Here is a 16,116-nt window from a genome sequence, read left to right as displayed (position 1 = left end):
GCCAACCATAATATTAAAGTCACTGCTGGAATTTCTGGCAAGTACTGGTTGTGGACTGTGTGTGACATCAATCTCCTGTTTTATTCATATGTCTGGCGTGTGGGGACGGGTGGCAAGATACAAAAAATAAAACATCCAAGCCTGGCAATGTTTTGCCAAAGTCTACATGTATGTAGTCTGTGAAAAGCCAGTGGGAAACATGTCATAGCCTGATGAGATCAGGGGTGAAATTTTTCACCACAATTCCAAAATATATGATTGGTGTAAAGACAATACTGTGCATCACCAAAAGATCACCATCCTCACAGTGAGTCATGGTAGAGGCAGCAATATGCTCTGGGGCCATTTTTCAGCAACTAGAACTGAGACTTTAGTCAAGGTGGAGGGAATTATGAACAGTTACAAATATCAATTGATTTTACATCAAAAACTTCAGGTCTTTAATACTAAGCGACCTCCAAATCAGCAAAAGAATGGCTTCTCCAGAAGAATATCAGAGTTCTGGAATGACACAGCCTGAGCCCAGACCTAAATCCTAGGGACAATCTGTGGGTTACCCGAATAGGGCGCTGTACAGAAGAATCTGGCAAATGTGGAGCTACTGCGTGAAAGAGTGGGCAAATATTGCCAAATCTAGATGCGCCACTGATAGGCTCCGACCCAAAAAGACTGAATGGTGTAAGGAATTCAAAGAGGACTTCAACAAAGTATTAGTGCAAGGATGATCAAATTTATGCAATGATATTATTTTGGTTCTTTTCTTTTACCTGCGGAGAAGATTTCCGTTTGTTTCTTGATGGATTTGTACAGATTTTAATATACGGTATATAGATTATGGGCGGCATTAATAGGGGAAAAAAGTTCTGAAATTTTTGCCATGAATTTTCTTACATGACAGAAAGCATTTAACATGGGTGGGAGTTTTTTTTTTTTATCCAACAAACTATTCCTAATTTTATACAAAAATACTATTACTACTAATTATAAAAAATATTTAAAAAAATTAATAGCCACAATAAAAATAAGATTTTAATAATATTATAATAATAAAAAAAGCAAAAATAATAAAGAAAGAATAATAAGAATATAATAGCATGGAAAATATAATTATTTTTATTTTTTTTCAATATTTAAATTATTTAATTTTTTTATTAATATTAGAAATAATTTATATAATAAAAAAAATTGTATTAATAGTAAGAACAGGAAAAAAAAGATGTAAAACGTACAAGTAAGCTACCAATTCCGTTACAATCTCCTTTCCGAGAACATTTGCCCCACCTGCTCATTTTCTAAAAATTACTTGTTTTACTTATCTTTTAGTTACGGTATTTTTTTTATATATATATTTTTTACAAATACTTTTCTGTAATATTTTAGGCATTTTTTACATCGCTCCCACATTTAGTTAATGCACCTGCTTTGTGGATCCTTTATGCAGCCCCATAGTTTTTGCTGTTGCAGAGCCTTTATGTCCTATAAAAACCCTTATAAATTGAGCATCGCTTACCTCTCTGGTCAGTTTATTGAGTGCATAGAAGTCATAAAGTCCATAGGAAACAGCAGTCATGTAGAAGAAGCTGCTGTGGTGTATTATCCGCGGCCGGGTCACTGCAATGTAGCTTGTGATCTGTCAGTTACTGTAAGACACGACCCGTTTCCTGCCAGCCCTGTTGTGATAGACTTGCTTGCCGGTGACGTTCACATACACCAAAAATAGCCCCCCAGGGTGTCGCTGGTTATCGCCATTCCCACTTTATTATACTGCGATCAGTCGCAGAACGTATACTATTTGTAACTGTACATAATAAACTAAAGAGGAAACATCTGACAGCGGCAGTGGATCAGTCCACCAGACGGCAAAATAGTATTTTAGAGAATAGGGAAACGTCTACAGGTTTCATATCTAGAATTTTATTTTTGTACTTCCACTACAATGTGAATCAGTTCAGAGATTTTGCACAACATAAACCAACGGATTATTGTTTCAAAGTGAACAGTTACTGAATATAATCTATCAACTTTTTACTATATAAAATCATACAAGAGTAAGTTTAACCCCACACTCAAGCCCACCATTCCCAACCCCCACACTGACCTGAGAGCTGGTCCTGCGTCTCATGCCTCAGTCCTTGTCCAACATCCATAGGCCAGATCAGCCAGTGCCAGTGTTTCTCCAAACACCCCAGTGTCCCATAGTCCCACAAGATAATCCCACCTCCACCCTTTTCCCACCACCCAACCTAACACCTACATCCAAATCTATATCCCTATATACAATATATACAGAAACAAACATTACAATAACCACAAAACACAAAGCCCAAGGCGCCTGCAGCCCTACATCACTGTATACCGATCACAAAACAAAAATCTACAGTGTCAGCGGCAGCCCACCACCAGGAAAGGAGATGACCAGACTAGGGCGCACTAAAAGAAAAGCCCCTCCAGAGGAGAGCGGCCCAGTCTCTCATACTCCAGAGAGCGCACCTTCACCAGGTCACCGAGTATGGTCCTAAACACATCGTCCACTGGGAGGATTTTCCGTTGCGTCGATACTAAGCACTGTGCGTTCCATGTGTGATACCTAACCACTGCACTAACTAGAAATAAAGTGCAGCGGTCCCAACCACCAAGGTCTCTGAATGCTCCATAGGCCCATTCAGCATAAGAGAGACCGGCCAGCCGAGACCAACCAATGGAGGTGCCCACGCTGCTGTACACCTCTAGGGTAAAGGGACAACGAAGCAAGAAGTAGTCCATGCTTTCCAGCACGGTACCACAATGCTCCCGAGGACAGTTCCTGTAACCGCGTCCTGGCACTGATTGACACTGGCTCTACATTGCGATTGGTTGTCAGTGAGTGTTGGGGATGCAGTTATAGCACCACTCTATATTCAGAGCAGTGACTGAACCACCACCGCTATTGCTTTTGTGACTGCATATTGAATGCTGGCGGGGAGAATAAAGATAATTTCCTCCCCACTGCATTTGGCTGTGTGCAGGTGCCGGACAGCATCATAACGCTATTAACCTGCAGATAGACCCCATATCTGTGTCATGATAAAGTCCGAGGTTTGTTTTCTGCTATCCTCTCCCTGGACTGGTCATATGGGGGTTAATCCCCTCTGCCTAATTTTGGATCTGTTTTTGCTATTTCAGTTCGCTACAGCCTGCAGGTGATGTCAGAGATAGTTCATGCTTCCAGGCTAGAGCAGCTGACCCGTATACCCTAGTGATCCTTCTGCCTCTGAGTTCCCTTATTTGTGTCTGACCCATTCCCTATCCCTGACTTTGTGTACGTTTGGTGGTTTCCCTACAGTGTATGACTCGGCTTGAACTCTGAACCCCGCTTTCTGTTTTTCAGTCTCTGATATCATGTTACCGACCGGCTTATGACTCACTGGCTTGTACCCTGACTCCCCTTTCCCTCTCACATCTTGGATACCGTGTTCCCGTCTGGCGCTGACTTCTGGCTTGTCTCTGACTACGTGTATTGCTGTGACCTCTGGTACTTCGTCTTCCTATTTGTTGCTGACCCGGCCTGTCTGACTACTCTGCCGCCTCCTAGTGGCAGCCTGCACGTCTGCACTGTGGTGCTACACGGTGAGTGCAACCTTTTTTCCCTTACCAGCGCCCCATGGTGGAAGTTGCACGCAACTGCTCCACAGTTACATTACATTATCTCTGACTCCCAGTAAATAACCGGGTTATGAAGTTGCAACCAAGGAAACCCCAACACCAGGCCAGCAGGGAGATTATCCAAGACAAAACATGAAATACGCTCCTGGTGTAAGGCCCCCACCTTGAGGATGAACTCTTCAGAGATTAAATTAACCCCACCCTTGATGAGAGGTGTAGAGTCAATGGCCATGATTTTAATGGGAGTCCCCAACCTAACTGTCCCTAACTTACAGCTGGTCACTAGTTTACAGTCAATTAGGTTCATGGATGACCCACAGTCAACAAAGGCTGAAGTGGGAGTGAAGTAGTTCTTAACACCAAGTTCCACTTTTAACAGTACTTTAAGGATTGAAGAAAAAGGTACCTGTGAGTCTGGACAATCTCCTACGTAGGATGGCCCCTACTTTCATGGGCTCAACAGGTTGTGAGGGATCCAGTTTAACCGGTAGTAAAGGAGCCTCCTGTTGCACAACTCCTCTCTCCCGTAACCTCCAATCCATGCGAACGGCCTGAGTCATGGCCTCTTCCAGAAAGCTGGGAGGAGGATGAAGAGACAGAGCATCCTTTAAGTGATCAGACAGTTCCCTCTGGAACTGACACCTGAGGGCTGAGTCGTTCCAGGACACCTCTGGGGACCATTGCCGAAATTCAGAACAGTACATTCGGCAGAGAGCTTTCCTTGATATAGACCCATAATTGTGTCCTCTGCCAATCTGACTCGGTCTGGTTTGTCATAGATGAGGCCCAGAGCCTCAAAGAACATATCCAGACATTCTCTCAGGGGCGGTCGGGGGTAAGGAAAAAGCCCAAGACTGCTGACCCTCCCTCAGTAAAGCTGTAATTATCCCCACCTGCTGACTCTCATCTCTTGAAGACCGGGATCTAAGGGAAAATAACAGTTTGCAACCCTCCCTGAACGTGCGGAACTTATCCTTCTCGCCAAAGAAGGTGTCAGGGAGTTTCACCGAAGGTTTAGGACTGTGCAGAGACACGTCAGTCACCTCACCAGACTTACTGACAGAGGGAATCCCCCGGGTTATCTTAACTGTCTCAGTCATCCACCTCTGCACCTGCTTCTGAGAAGTAACCAAGGCCCTGTTCTCCACAGATAACTCCTGCATCATCTGAGTAAGAACAGTCATGATCCAGTCCAAAGTTTGTTTTCTGCTATCCTCTCCCTGGACTGGTCATGCGGGGGGTTAATCCCCTCTGCCTCGTTTTGGATCTGTTTTTGTTATTTCAGTTCGCTGCAGCCTGCAGGTGAGGTCAGAGATAGTTCATGCTTCCAGGTTAGAGCAGCTGACCCGTATACCCTAGTGATCCTTCTGCCTCTGACTTCCCGTATTTGTGTCTGACCCGTTCCCTATCCCTGACTTTGTGTATGTTTGGTGGTTTTTCTACAGTGTATGACTCGTCTTGAACTCTGAACCCCGCTTCCTCTTTTTCTGTCTCTGATACCAGGTTACCGACCGACTTATGACTCACTGGCATGTACCCTGACTCCCCTTCCCATTTCACGTCTTGGATACTGCGTTCCCATCTGGCCCTGACTTTTGGCTTGTCTCTGAATACGTGTATTGCTGTGACCTCTGGTACTTCGTCTTTCTGTTTGTTGCTGACCCGGCCTGTCTGACTACTCTGCCACCTCCTAGTGGCGGCCTGCACATCTGCACTGTGGTGTTACACGTTGAGTGCAACCCTTTTTCCCTTACCAGTGCCCCCTGGTGGAAGTTGAGTGCAACCGCTCCGCAGTTGCATTACAATCTGCAGGTTAACAGCGTTATTTCTGGTGACAGGTTCCCTTTAAGCCGTTTATGCCCCATGATTGTGTAAAGGGGTCTAATAGATGTTTTATACATGTAAATACACTAATCATAACCAGTTTCCATGTGTTCCTATATGGGTAACAAGGAACAGAAAGTTTGTGGTTACCGCTTCTGCTTTCCTACGGCGTTTTCAGGTACAGGGAAGGTGTTATGTTTCTTTTTCCAGCAAAGGTCAGTATCTGCCTGGCAGATTGATTTTAATTATATTAGTCCTTTTTTGGCTTTTCTACACCCCCTTGGTAACTATCACGGTTTATTCACTCACTGTGTCCTAGGGATGCAGAGATTGACAGCTCAGCTGCCCTATAGGATCTGGACTGTGCCGGCCTATAAGTATAGTGAGTGACAGTCCAGTGGTCCAACCTGATGCTGGGGCGTGTTTGGCTGTCGGCATTTTGCTTGATAACCTTGCTGCTCAATCTGGCCTAGCCTGTGGGCTTTTCTCCAGGTGTCGCTTGGCCTTAATACTTTGCTAGCTATTTAACTGACTAGCTATGAGCAAACCATTGTCAGTTGTAGCTTTGCTGTGTGCTCTGTGTCTGATTTCCTGATCTTTGTTGCCAGATCTTGGATTTGTCTTGACTATACATTTGTATTTTCCCTTTTGCTCTTGATGCTCTCTGACCTCAGGTACCTGACCAGGGATGTGGCCTCTATCAATTTCTCTTATCTTTTTATTTTTACTTGCCCTCCTGGCATTTGACGTTGGACTGTGACTTGACCACACCTGTGTCTTGCCCCTCTGTACTACAAGCCCTACTGGTATCTGACCTCGGACCTCCTTACTACCCTGTATCATTTATTGTCTGTGAGTAGTGACTCAGCATCACATTACAACTAATGCTTATTATTTTTTGCCAGCATGGATCTCATTCACACACTTGGTGATCATGTTATGAATCTGACCCTAGTGATTCAAGATCTGGCTGAAAATCATCAGAACCTTGAATCTTCATAGTCCCTGTAGCAGATCCAGGTGGCTAGCTTTACAAAAACTTCCCATAGCTCTTCACTGCCAGCAGAGACTGCGATGTCTGCACCTTATGACGTTCAGTTGATCTCTAACAAACCTGTGATGGCCCTACATGATAAATTCAAGGGAAAAATGCCAGTTTAGAGTGTTCGGGGAGAGCTATAGGCTATTCTTTACCCTACGACCCTGATCTTAAGGAGATAAGTTCCAACGAATGGGAATAGTTATGTCCCTAATGCAATGGAGCCACTCGCAAGCTGCAGAACCGTCTTCAGTTGATGACTTCTTTGATGCCTTAGAGGTTATCTATGATAAACCCAGCAGAATCCAAATTGCTGAAACTGGGATCATGAACCTGACACAGGGGAGTGTCACCGCTGAGGACTATTGTACTGAATCCTGACAGTGATAAACTGATGTTCAGTGGAATTATGGCGCCCCAGGAGTTCGGTTGCCACAATGGCCTTGCCTCACTCCGGGGGGGAGTGACGTCATGCCTGGAAGCAAAGAAGGAATCTCATTACCAGGTAGTTCCAACATACAACACAGTTCCTGCTGCAGACCAGCAAAGGGAGCTGTAAACTCGACTTCAGGGGAGCTGCTCTCTCTGGTCAGGAAAAGGAAGTTAGTGGAGGGAGTTAGAGCCTGAACAAGGTTGAGAGAGGAAGTGTGGAGAGGAGCTGGGGATAGGAGCTCCATCTGAGCTCACCCCAGCCTTGAGCGCCAGTGACCGGGCACCGGAGCCTGAGGCTGTGTGGGTACTAAAGCCCTGGCAGCAGAATCTGGAAGGCAGAAGACCGCAGATCCTCTGTCCCCTACTGATACTCGACAACACAGCAGCACATGAGAGCCAGAGAAGCCAGACAGGAGCAACCCCTGAAGCAGGCTCCAGCTGCCTGTCATGCGAGTAGAGTTCTACCTAAGCATCAGACAGAAAGAGGGGCTTGAATAGAGTTTACAGCAGCAAGTACCTCAGAGAATAGAGCTAGAAAGGGGGCCTCACAACCCACCTTCCCAAATTGCTTCCAGGCTGACCAGTTCCAGAATCATCTGTAACCTGAGCCCTGGACTGTACCTGCACTGCTCAGTAAAAGGCAAAGGAAACTGCACCCTGCTGTGTCTTCTGAATCATTCCTGCGTCACCTACCCTGCACCACACTCACCACCTACACCTTTGTGGCCTGGGACACAGCTACAGTATACCCGTGGAGAGCTTAACCATCTTTGCTGCCCTATCATCACCCCAGAGGATCTGCATTGCAGCGTCGGTCCCCTGACCGAATACCATGGGTGGCATCACGAACACTTTATTACAAACTTTGTTATCCCTTTTTCACTATCCCTTTTATTGGACGCCCAGGGCGACAGACCGGGTCACTGCTGCTGTGACACTTCCCCTTTAAGAAGCGATCCAGTACCGAGTATCCCCACTGCCCTGGCGGGCGATCAAGAATGATGTGGCTCTTAGGTGCCAATTTCATAGAGGTCTGTCTGAATCCCTGAAGGATGCCCTTGCTTTGCATGATCCCTTTTGTTCTTTGGCTGAGGCCAAAACTCAGGCTGTACAGATGGACCGAAGAATTTGTGAGAGGCATGATGGGCAACGGGATGCCTTGTATTATTCCCTTGAGCAGGCCCATTTACCTGTGGTACAGCCAATGGAGATTGCATCTGCCAGGTTTCATGTGAAGAAAAATGTAGACAGGATCTTGGACTCTGCTTCTACTTTGGTCTTGGAGGACATTTTTTGAAGGACTGTTCAACTTGCCCGCAAACAAGCAAGCAGTCGGGAAAACATCTAGGTCTGGGTGATAGTCAAGGAGGTCACTCAGACTTTCATGTACCCTTTTTCTCCTCAGATAAAGTAATGCTTTAACTTTCAAGAGCCAGGTATTGCCAGCATTGGTTTTCATTGACTGTGGGACTGCAGATAACTTTATTGATTCTGGACTGGTTCTCTGATTAGCATTAGGGACAGTTAGTCTGGAAAAACCCATTTAAATTTTTGCGATTGACAAGACACAGCTTCTTCAGAACTTTGTCAAACTGTGAAATTCACACTTCAAGTAGGAGAACTTCACTCAGAATCCATCTCCTGTTTTGTCTTGGATAAGTTACCTGCTGGGGTGGTTCTGGGGCTTCCACGGTTGCTCATTTACAATCCTGTTATTGATTGATGCCAGAAGGAGGAGATTGTTAAGTGACAACAATTGTCATAAAAAATATCTGAGTTCTGTACAATTATACTCTGCAAGTCTGGAAGGTCCGCCAGGGCACCTGAAATACTTTGGAGATGTATTTTTGGAAAAAAGAGGTGGAGACATTACTTCCTCATCGTCCTTATGATTGTGCTATTAATTTTGTCCCTAATGCCAAATTACCTAAAGCTCGACTGTTTAATTTATCTGGGCCTGAATGTACCACGCTGAAAAATTATGTGAATGAAAGTTTATGGAAGGGTCATATCCGTCCTTCCTCCTCCCCTTTGGCTGCTGAATTTCTTTTGTAAAAAATAAAGATGGGGTCTCCAACCTCGCCTCGAATTCCGAGAACTGAACAAAATCACAGTTAACAATACATACCCAGTTCCACTCAATCTCGACCTTTAATTAGTTTATGGCGGCTACGGTAAGTGGTTTTCTAAGCCTGACCTCAGGGAAGGATGATGAGTGGAAAGGAAGGGTGATGAGTGGAAAATGGCGGTTTTCAACTTCTGAGGTTTTGCTCTAAAATCTTGTCATGCCTTTTGGCTTAATCTATGGACTAGCTGTATTTCAAAACTTTATGAATGATGTATTTTCTGACTGCATTGAGAGATTTCTTTTTTTTTACCTTTATGATATTTTAATTTTCTCGACTGATTTGGATTTTCATCTGGAACATGTCCATGTAGTATTACAAAGATTGAGGGAACATCTGTGGTTTGTGAAAATTGAGAAATGTATTTATTTTTGTTCACAAGGTTTTTTTCTCATCATTTTATCATTCGATGGGTTTAAAATGGATCCTAAGCAAGTTCAATTCATAAAAGATTGAGTTCAACCTACTGACCTAAAAGCGTTGCAACGTTTTCTAGGATTCGCCAACTATTATAGGAAATTCATGAAAGTGTTTTCTCAGATTGTTAAACCTCTTACCCAAGGTTTGGTCACCAGATGCTATTGAGGCATTTGAAAAATGCAAAAAGTGTTTTATATCTGCTCGTGCTCTAATCCAACCCAACCTTCAGGAACCATTCATTGTGGAGGTGGATGCTTCGGAGGTCATGGTACGAGCCATTTTATCTCAGGGACCCAAAACTCTGACTAATTTGTGGCCATGTGCAATTCTCTCAAAAAAATTATCATCTTCTGAAAGAAAGTATAATGTTGGGAATCATGACTTAGGCTACTTTCACACATCAGTTTTTTGCCGTCAGGCAGGATCCGGCTATTTTTAGAAAAAACGGATCCGGCATAAATTTTGAAGAACTGTAGAAACGGATCCGTTTTTTTGCTGGATCCGTCTAGCAGGTTATATCTGTTCCTGGGGGCTGGCCAATTGGATCTGAGCATGCGCAGACTTAAAAAAACCGGATCCGGTGGCTGGATCCGTCTTTTTCTGGATCCGGCGCATTCCGGCGCCCATAGACTTTCATTGTAGCAAAAAGCTGGAAGCGCCGGATCCGGCGCTTCCGGCTTTTTCGCCGGAGACAAGAAACGTTACAGTAGCCGTTTTTTCCAGACGCCGGAATGAGACAAGTTGCCGGATCCGGCAAAAAATGGATGAAACGCAATGCCATCCGGCACGATCCGACGCTAATGCAAGTCAATGGGGAAAAACTGGATCCGGCATTGCATTTTGTCGGATCCGGTTTTACAAAAAAAAGCCGGATCGCGCCTGAAGGCAAAAAACTGATGTGTGAAAGAGGCCTTACGCACTGTTAAATTGGCCTTTTAGAAATGGAGGCCTTTTTTGTAGGGGCAGTTTATGAAATCACATTGGTCAGTAACAATAAGAATTTGGCATATATTGAATTAGCTAAATGGCTAACTGCTAGGCAGGCCACATGGTCCTTTTTCTCTCTAGATTCAAGTTCTCTATCACATTCAGGTCAGGGTCCATGACTGTGAAGGCTGACACATTATCACACAGTCTTGATTCAGTTTCTCCTCCAGAACCGCCATCCTCCATTCTTCCTCAGGGTATTGTGGTTTCTATGATATATTTGTAGGAGGGTGGACTGATACGTGGAGCTGTCTGATGGAAGAAAGTAAATGTAAAATGTGATGTGTACAATGCTTTCTTATGACTTGTATGTATATGTGTGGGACAACATCTAACATGAGTTAGAGACGGTGTAGTACTGAGTTTTGGCAACTAGATGGAAACATAGGGTTAGCGAGAAGAGGACCTAACAGCAGCTGAAGCTAGGAAACGCTAAGTCATGGTGGGCGGAGTTACGGGGACTAAGGAGGGGAATTCCCAGGAAAGGGAATAAAAGGAAGGAGAGTCCCAGGTTTAGAGAGATCTCTCTCAGGAGGCGACAGAGGCAAGAAGAGCTCAGGAGAAGATAGAAGAAAGCAGAGCTCAGGAAAGGACAGAGGAGAGAGACGGATAGTCGGGGGTGGCCCTGACAGGACAGCTGCAGAACAAAGGACGCAGGACAAAGGAGGCCTGGGGTACTGGACGGCTGGACACCGAAGGGGTAGTAAGTGTCGCAGCGGGTAGACTCGGCCGGGGGAAGCGCTGTGGCCATGGGCCTAACGGCAGCCATGGTGAAAGAACCCAGAGGGTCATCGCCAACAGGAGTAGGAGCAGGTGATAGGTACCCAGGCCAATGTGCAGAAGCTGTCGTATTGCTGTGGATGTCAAAGACACCCAATAAAGTGGACCTGATTGAACGGATTTCTGCATCTGATTCCAGTCTTTTCCGCAGCCAAAAGGGACCCCCCCCCAGTCAGCACACGTTACTACATACTCAGAGTTGGAAGGGGAGATCTGTAGATCCCAGTCGTTGATCCTGGACCCTGGAATAGTGGTCAAGTTATTTATACCTGTGTACTTAAGACTGTGCCTGTTACAGAAGCTTTATGATTCCATCTTGATTGGTCATCCTGGGGTCACAGCTACACAGAAAACTATTTCCAGGCTCTTTTGGTGGCCGTTTAGGAGTAATGATATTAAAGATCTTGTATCAGTCTGTGAAGTCTGCTCATGCGCTAATGTTTGTCATAACTGGCCAGGCTATTGGCTCCATTTCATTTCCAGAAAGACCGTGGACTCTTCTGTCCATGGATTTCATCTCAGATTTGCCTGATGGAAAAGCATTTGGGTGGTGGTTGACCGCTTCTGTTGTTCCTTTATCAAGGTTACCTTATGCAGAAACCCTCTCTTGGTTGTTTATTTATCATGTGGAGAGATTACCTGGAATTCCTCTTAACATTGTGTCTGATCCAAGTTCTTGGGAGCTAGTAAGAAACTGGGGATTGACTTTTCATTTTTCTCTGCTTTTCACCCTGAAACCAACAGTCAGACTTAGAGAACAAATCAATCTTTGGAGCAAATATTGAGGTGTTTGTTACAGCTCAACAAGAGGAATGGTCCTCATTCCTTCACCTTTTACAGTCGGGTCAATCAATCCACTGGAACTTTGCTGTTTTGGTGTAATTATGGTTTTCATCCCAGTTTTGGTGATTTCTCTAGTAGTTCTGAGTGCCCTGGAGTGGAGGTCACCAAACAGAAGCTCAGGGATGTCTGGGGAGAGATTCAAAAGAATATTGGGGTTGCTCAAGTTCACCAAAAAATTGATGGCTTATAGAGGATGTTCGATGATTGCTGTTTTTAAAGTAGGTGATAAGGGTTGGTTGTCATTCAGAAACATTAAACTTAAGATACCGTTGGCGAACTTGGGTCCAAAGTTAATTGGTCCTTATGAGATTATGGAAGTGGGCAATCCATTGGCCTTTAGGTTGTAGCTTGCTCCATCTCTTCACATCCCTAACATCTTCCTTAGATCCCTGTTGAAGGAGTTTGTACCTTTGGCGGTGTTGCCGTCCTTCGGCTGCTGTCGATGACAGTTTAGAGTATGAGATGCAGATTGTGGATTCTCAGAGAGTCCGAAATATGCTCCAGTACCTCATCCATTGGAAGGGATACAGATCGGAGATGAGATCTTGGGTTCCAGCCTTATCTATGAAGGCAGATCGACTGGTCAGGGCCTTTCATTATAGGTATCCTGGGAAGCCTGGGGGTCTGGTGCCCCCCCTAGAAGAGGGGGGCACTGTCATGATTTCATCACTCACTGTGTTCCAAGGACACTGTGAGGGATAGCTCAACGGCCCTATAGGGTGTGGAGTGTGCTGGACTGTCAGTATGGTGAGTGATGTCCAATGTGAAGCTGTAGCATTCTAGGCTGTCAGTATTTTGATTGACATCTATGCTGCTCAATCTCCTCCATATGCCCCCGATTTAGATGATTCGTTAGCTATTTAAATGACTAGCTATGAGTAAACCGTTGTCAGATGTGGTTTTGCCCAGTGAGGGGTGTGCTCTGTGCTATGTGTCTGATTTCCTGATCATTGCTGCCGGATCTTGGATTTGTCTTGAATATTCGTGTGCATTTTCCCATTTGCTCTTGTTGAATTCTAACCTCAGGTACATTACCCTGGACTTGGCCTCTGACTATCCACTTCTCTTATCCTTTTATCTTGACCTAGTCTCCTGGCATTTGTCCTCGGACTGAGACTTAACAACGTCTTCATCCTGCCCCTCTGTACTAGGAGCCCTCCTGGTATCTTATTTCTGACTTCGGACTTCCTGACTATCCTGTCTCATGGCTGTGTCGGAGTCAGGCTGAGTTCACACGTGGCGTTTTTTTCGCGTTTCCACGGCGGTTTTAACCGCGCGATTTTGCCGCAAAAACGCGAAAAATAAGCATCCCATGCATTCCTATGGGATTCCGCAATGCTGTGCTAATGCTGCGGTTTTTACCGCAGCGGAATCGCTTCACGGTAAAAACCGCAGCATGCTCATTAATTTGCGGAATCGCGGCGATCCCACACCCATAGGAATGCATTGTTCCGCTTATTTCCCGCATGTGGCTGTGCACACCATGCGGAAAGTAAGCAGAACATTTGCGGATGGTACCCACGGTCCGGAGGAGAGGAGACTGTCCTCCGGGCTTTGGGTACCATATCCCTGTAAAAAATAGAATTTAAAAATAAAAAATATTGTTATTCTCACCCTCCGACGTCCCGCGCAGCCTTCCCGCTTCTCTTCACGCTCTCGTTCCCAGTAGTCCTTTGCGAAAATGCTCGCGAAGTATTTACTGTATAGTGCATTAGTAACAGCACCATGCAATGCCAAAAAGCCACCATACAGTGCTCAAATAGTACTGTAATTTAATAACTGCTCTATACATATACCTACTAATACTGTTGTACAGTGTCTAAATCAGTCCGTTACATAATAGAAATTAACATTTGTGGTAACGACTACACATCAGTGCTGCCCTTAAAACAGCGCTCCCATTAAAGTTTTATCCTCTTTATATATTGCAAGCATCATATTATACAGCACTGTGTACTTACAATTGCTCATTTTGCAATTCTACCCAGCTTATTCTTCTGTTTAATCTGCTCCATGTAGAAACAGTAAGTCTGTTGTCCCTGCATAAATCTTTCCCATATTCAACTCCTGACCCAGCTGCTCCATTCCTCTCCCCACCAGGAAATTTTGCAGTGACTGATGAGTCACGCAGGGAAAATTGACCTCCTGTTTCTACATAGAGCCTAGAAGGATTCAGCTTGGCAGTTTTTAATCACATGATATCATAGACCTAATGCAAAAGAGAACAATTATCTGGGTAGAAAGGCAAAATTAGCAATTGTAAGTACAAAGTGCTGTCTAACATGATGATTGCAATATATTAAGAGGATGAAAACTTTCGTGTGAGGAGGAGTGCTTATGTAATGATGGGTAAGTTATGACCAAAAGCCAGCCATGCTTGTGGACTACAGGTCTGTATTATGTGTGAACCTGGCATTATCCTTATAAAGCTGAATTCATACATGCAATTTCTAAACAATGGATGGCCGGTTGTATGCATTCTTTTTACATTTTCCTAATATCATATTGCCCTAAAATATACGTGCAGGCCCCTATAAGTTCTCACTTATATATTCACATGGTTTAACCTTTGACAGTGTAGAAAAAGAATAGTGATGAGATCAGTTGTTAAGTGACCAGATAAAGAGAACACTGTAGCTGACGGTCATGTATCAAACTGTCGGAACCACGGTATCAAACCGGCAACTCACCCTACTTGTTGTGGTCAACGTTCTGCTCTTACCAGTTGCAGGATGTCTTGCTGAGCTGCCTCTTGTAACATTTCCAACACTGCTGCTCCCTCTTGTTGCTAGAAAGTCTCTTCCTGGCTATAGAGAGGCTCCGCCACTGTCTGCAAGCATTTAATCCCATCGTCCTCCAAAGATGAGATTCTCTGCCCTATCCCAAAGCAGCAGGGGGTTTAATAGGCAGCTCCTCCCACCACTCCTCACCTCATCTATGGTTCTAGTTCCGTCTCCGTATAGATTCCTGTAAAGTGCACTCTTGTATTGTCTCTCCTGTTTTCTGACCCGGCTTGCTTACACATTTACACAGGAGTCACACTAGCATATAAAAAAACGGTCCAATATTGATCCAGAAAAGTAGGATGAGTGTCATGTGAGTGTCATGCGAGTATAATGCGATTTTTTTTTTAACATCATCTTTTACATACTGTAATTCTCTGTGCAATTTAAAGCTAATGTGATAAAACACTCCGGGATCGCCTTTGCTGGGGTCAAAGGTCACGTGCATTCAGCATGAAACTCAGGCGCAGAGCGGGGATTCGTGTATAACTGACCCTCGGTCAGGTTTATTAACGGTGAAAGCAATGCAAAAGGAAATAAAACATAAAACAAATCCTTGCCTGTCCGGCACTAACTAAACAATGGACAACCTAACTACCAACTGGCGGGCTTCTCCCGTCCAGCCAAACCACAGTTGCAGTGGGCACTGCTTCCACTCACGTGTGTGTCTCTCACACAGACAGGCTCTCTGTGTTCCCAGACTGAGACACTCACACAACCACCTGGCATCCTTATATATCCACCTCCCATTATCCATTAGTAAGCAGGTGCGATACTGACCAGACTAGGCCACATAGGAGAGGAATCTGGGCGAGATATACCTGCCCTCATCCACTATTCCCACATGATTCTCACATATCCCCCCCTTCTGCTCAGACCACTCCGGTCGAGCAATGACACCCGCCAAACAGTGCACTCGGGACAGGGCATCTGCATTCCCCATCTGTACCCCTGGGCGGTGCTCCACCGTAAAAGTGTAGGCCTGCAGGGCAAGGAACCACCGGGTCACCCGGCTATTCCGTTCCTTGTTCAAGTGCATCCACTTTAGAGGGGCATGGTCAGTGATCAGCCTGAACTTTCGGCCCACCAGGTAATATTTGAGGGCCTCTAGAGCCCACTTAATGGCTAGGCACTCTTTTTCCACGACTGCATACCTTTGCTCGTGTTTATTCAGCTTCCTGCTGAGATAGAGGACTGGGTGTTCCACTCCGTCCCTCACTTGTGAGAGTATGGCCCCGAT

General features: G+C 45.0%; 1 protein-coding gene across 2 annotated transcripts in view; it reads right to left on the bottom strand.

Moving 5' to 3' along the window:
* The window catches only part of BLK (BLK proto-oncogene, Src family tyrosine kinase), a 181,809-nt gene that overhangs the window by 89,645 nt on the left and 76,048 nt on the right, over window positions 1–16,116 (bottom strand). Inside the window, exon 1 of one of the 2 annotated variants that reach the window (XM_073586381.1) lies at window positions 1,511–1,680. The exons of the other annotated variant lie outside the window; for it this stretch is intronic. The gene's annotated coding sequence lies outside the window, so the exon portion shown is untranslated. Of the gene's footprint in view, window positions 1–1,510; window positions 1,681–16,116 lie in introns of those variants that run through there. 2 annotated transcript variants of the gene reach the window in all.

This window comes from Dendrobates tinctorius, unplaced genomic scaffold, assembly GCF_039654945.1.
Source record: "Dendrobates tinctorius isolate UK_male_01 unplaced genomic scaffold, ASM3965494v1 ptg000093l, whole genome shotgun sequence".
Classification (NCBI taxonomy): Eukaryota; Metazoa; Chordata; class Amphibia; order Anura; family Dendrobatidae; genus Dendrobates; species Dendrobates tinctorius.
This window is presented reverse-complemented; position numbering and strand designations above follow the sequence as displayed.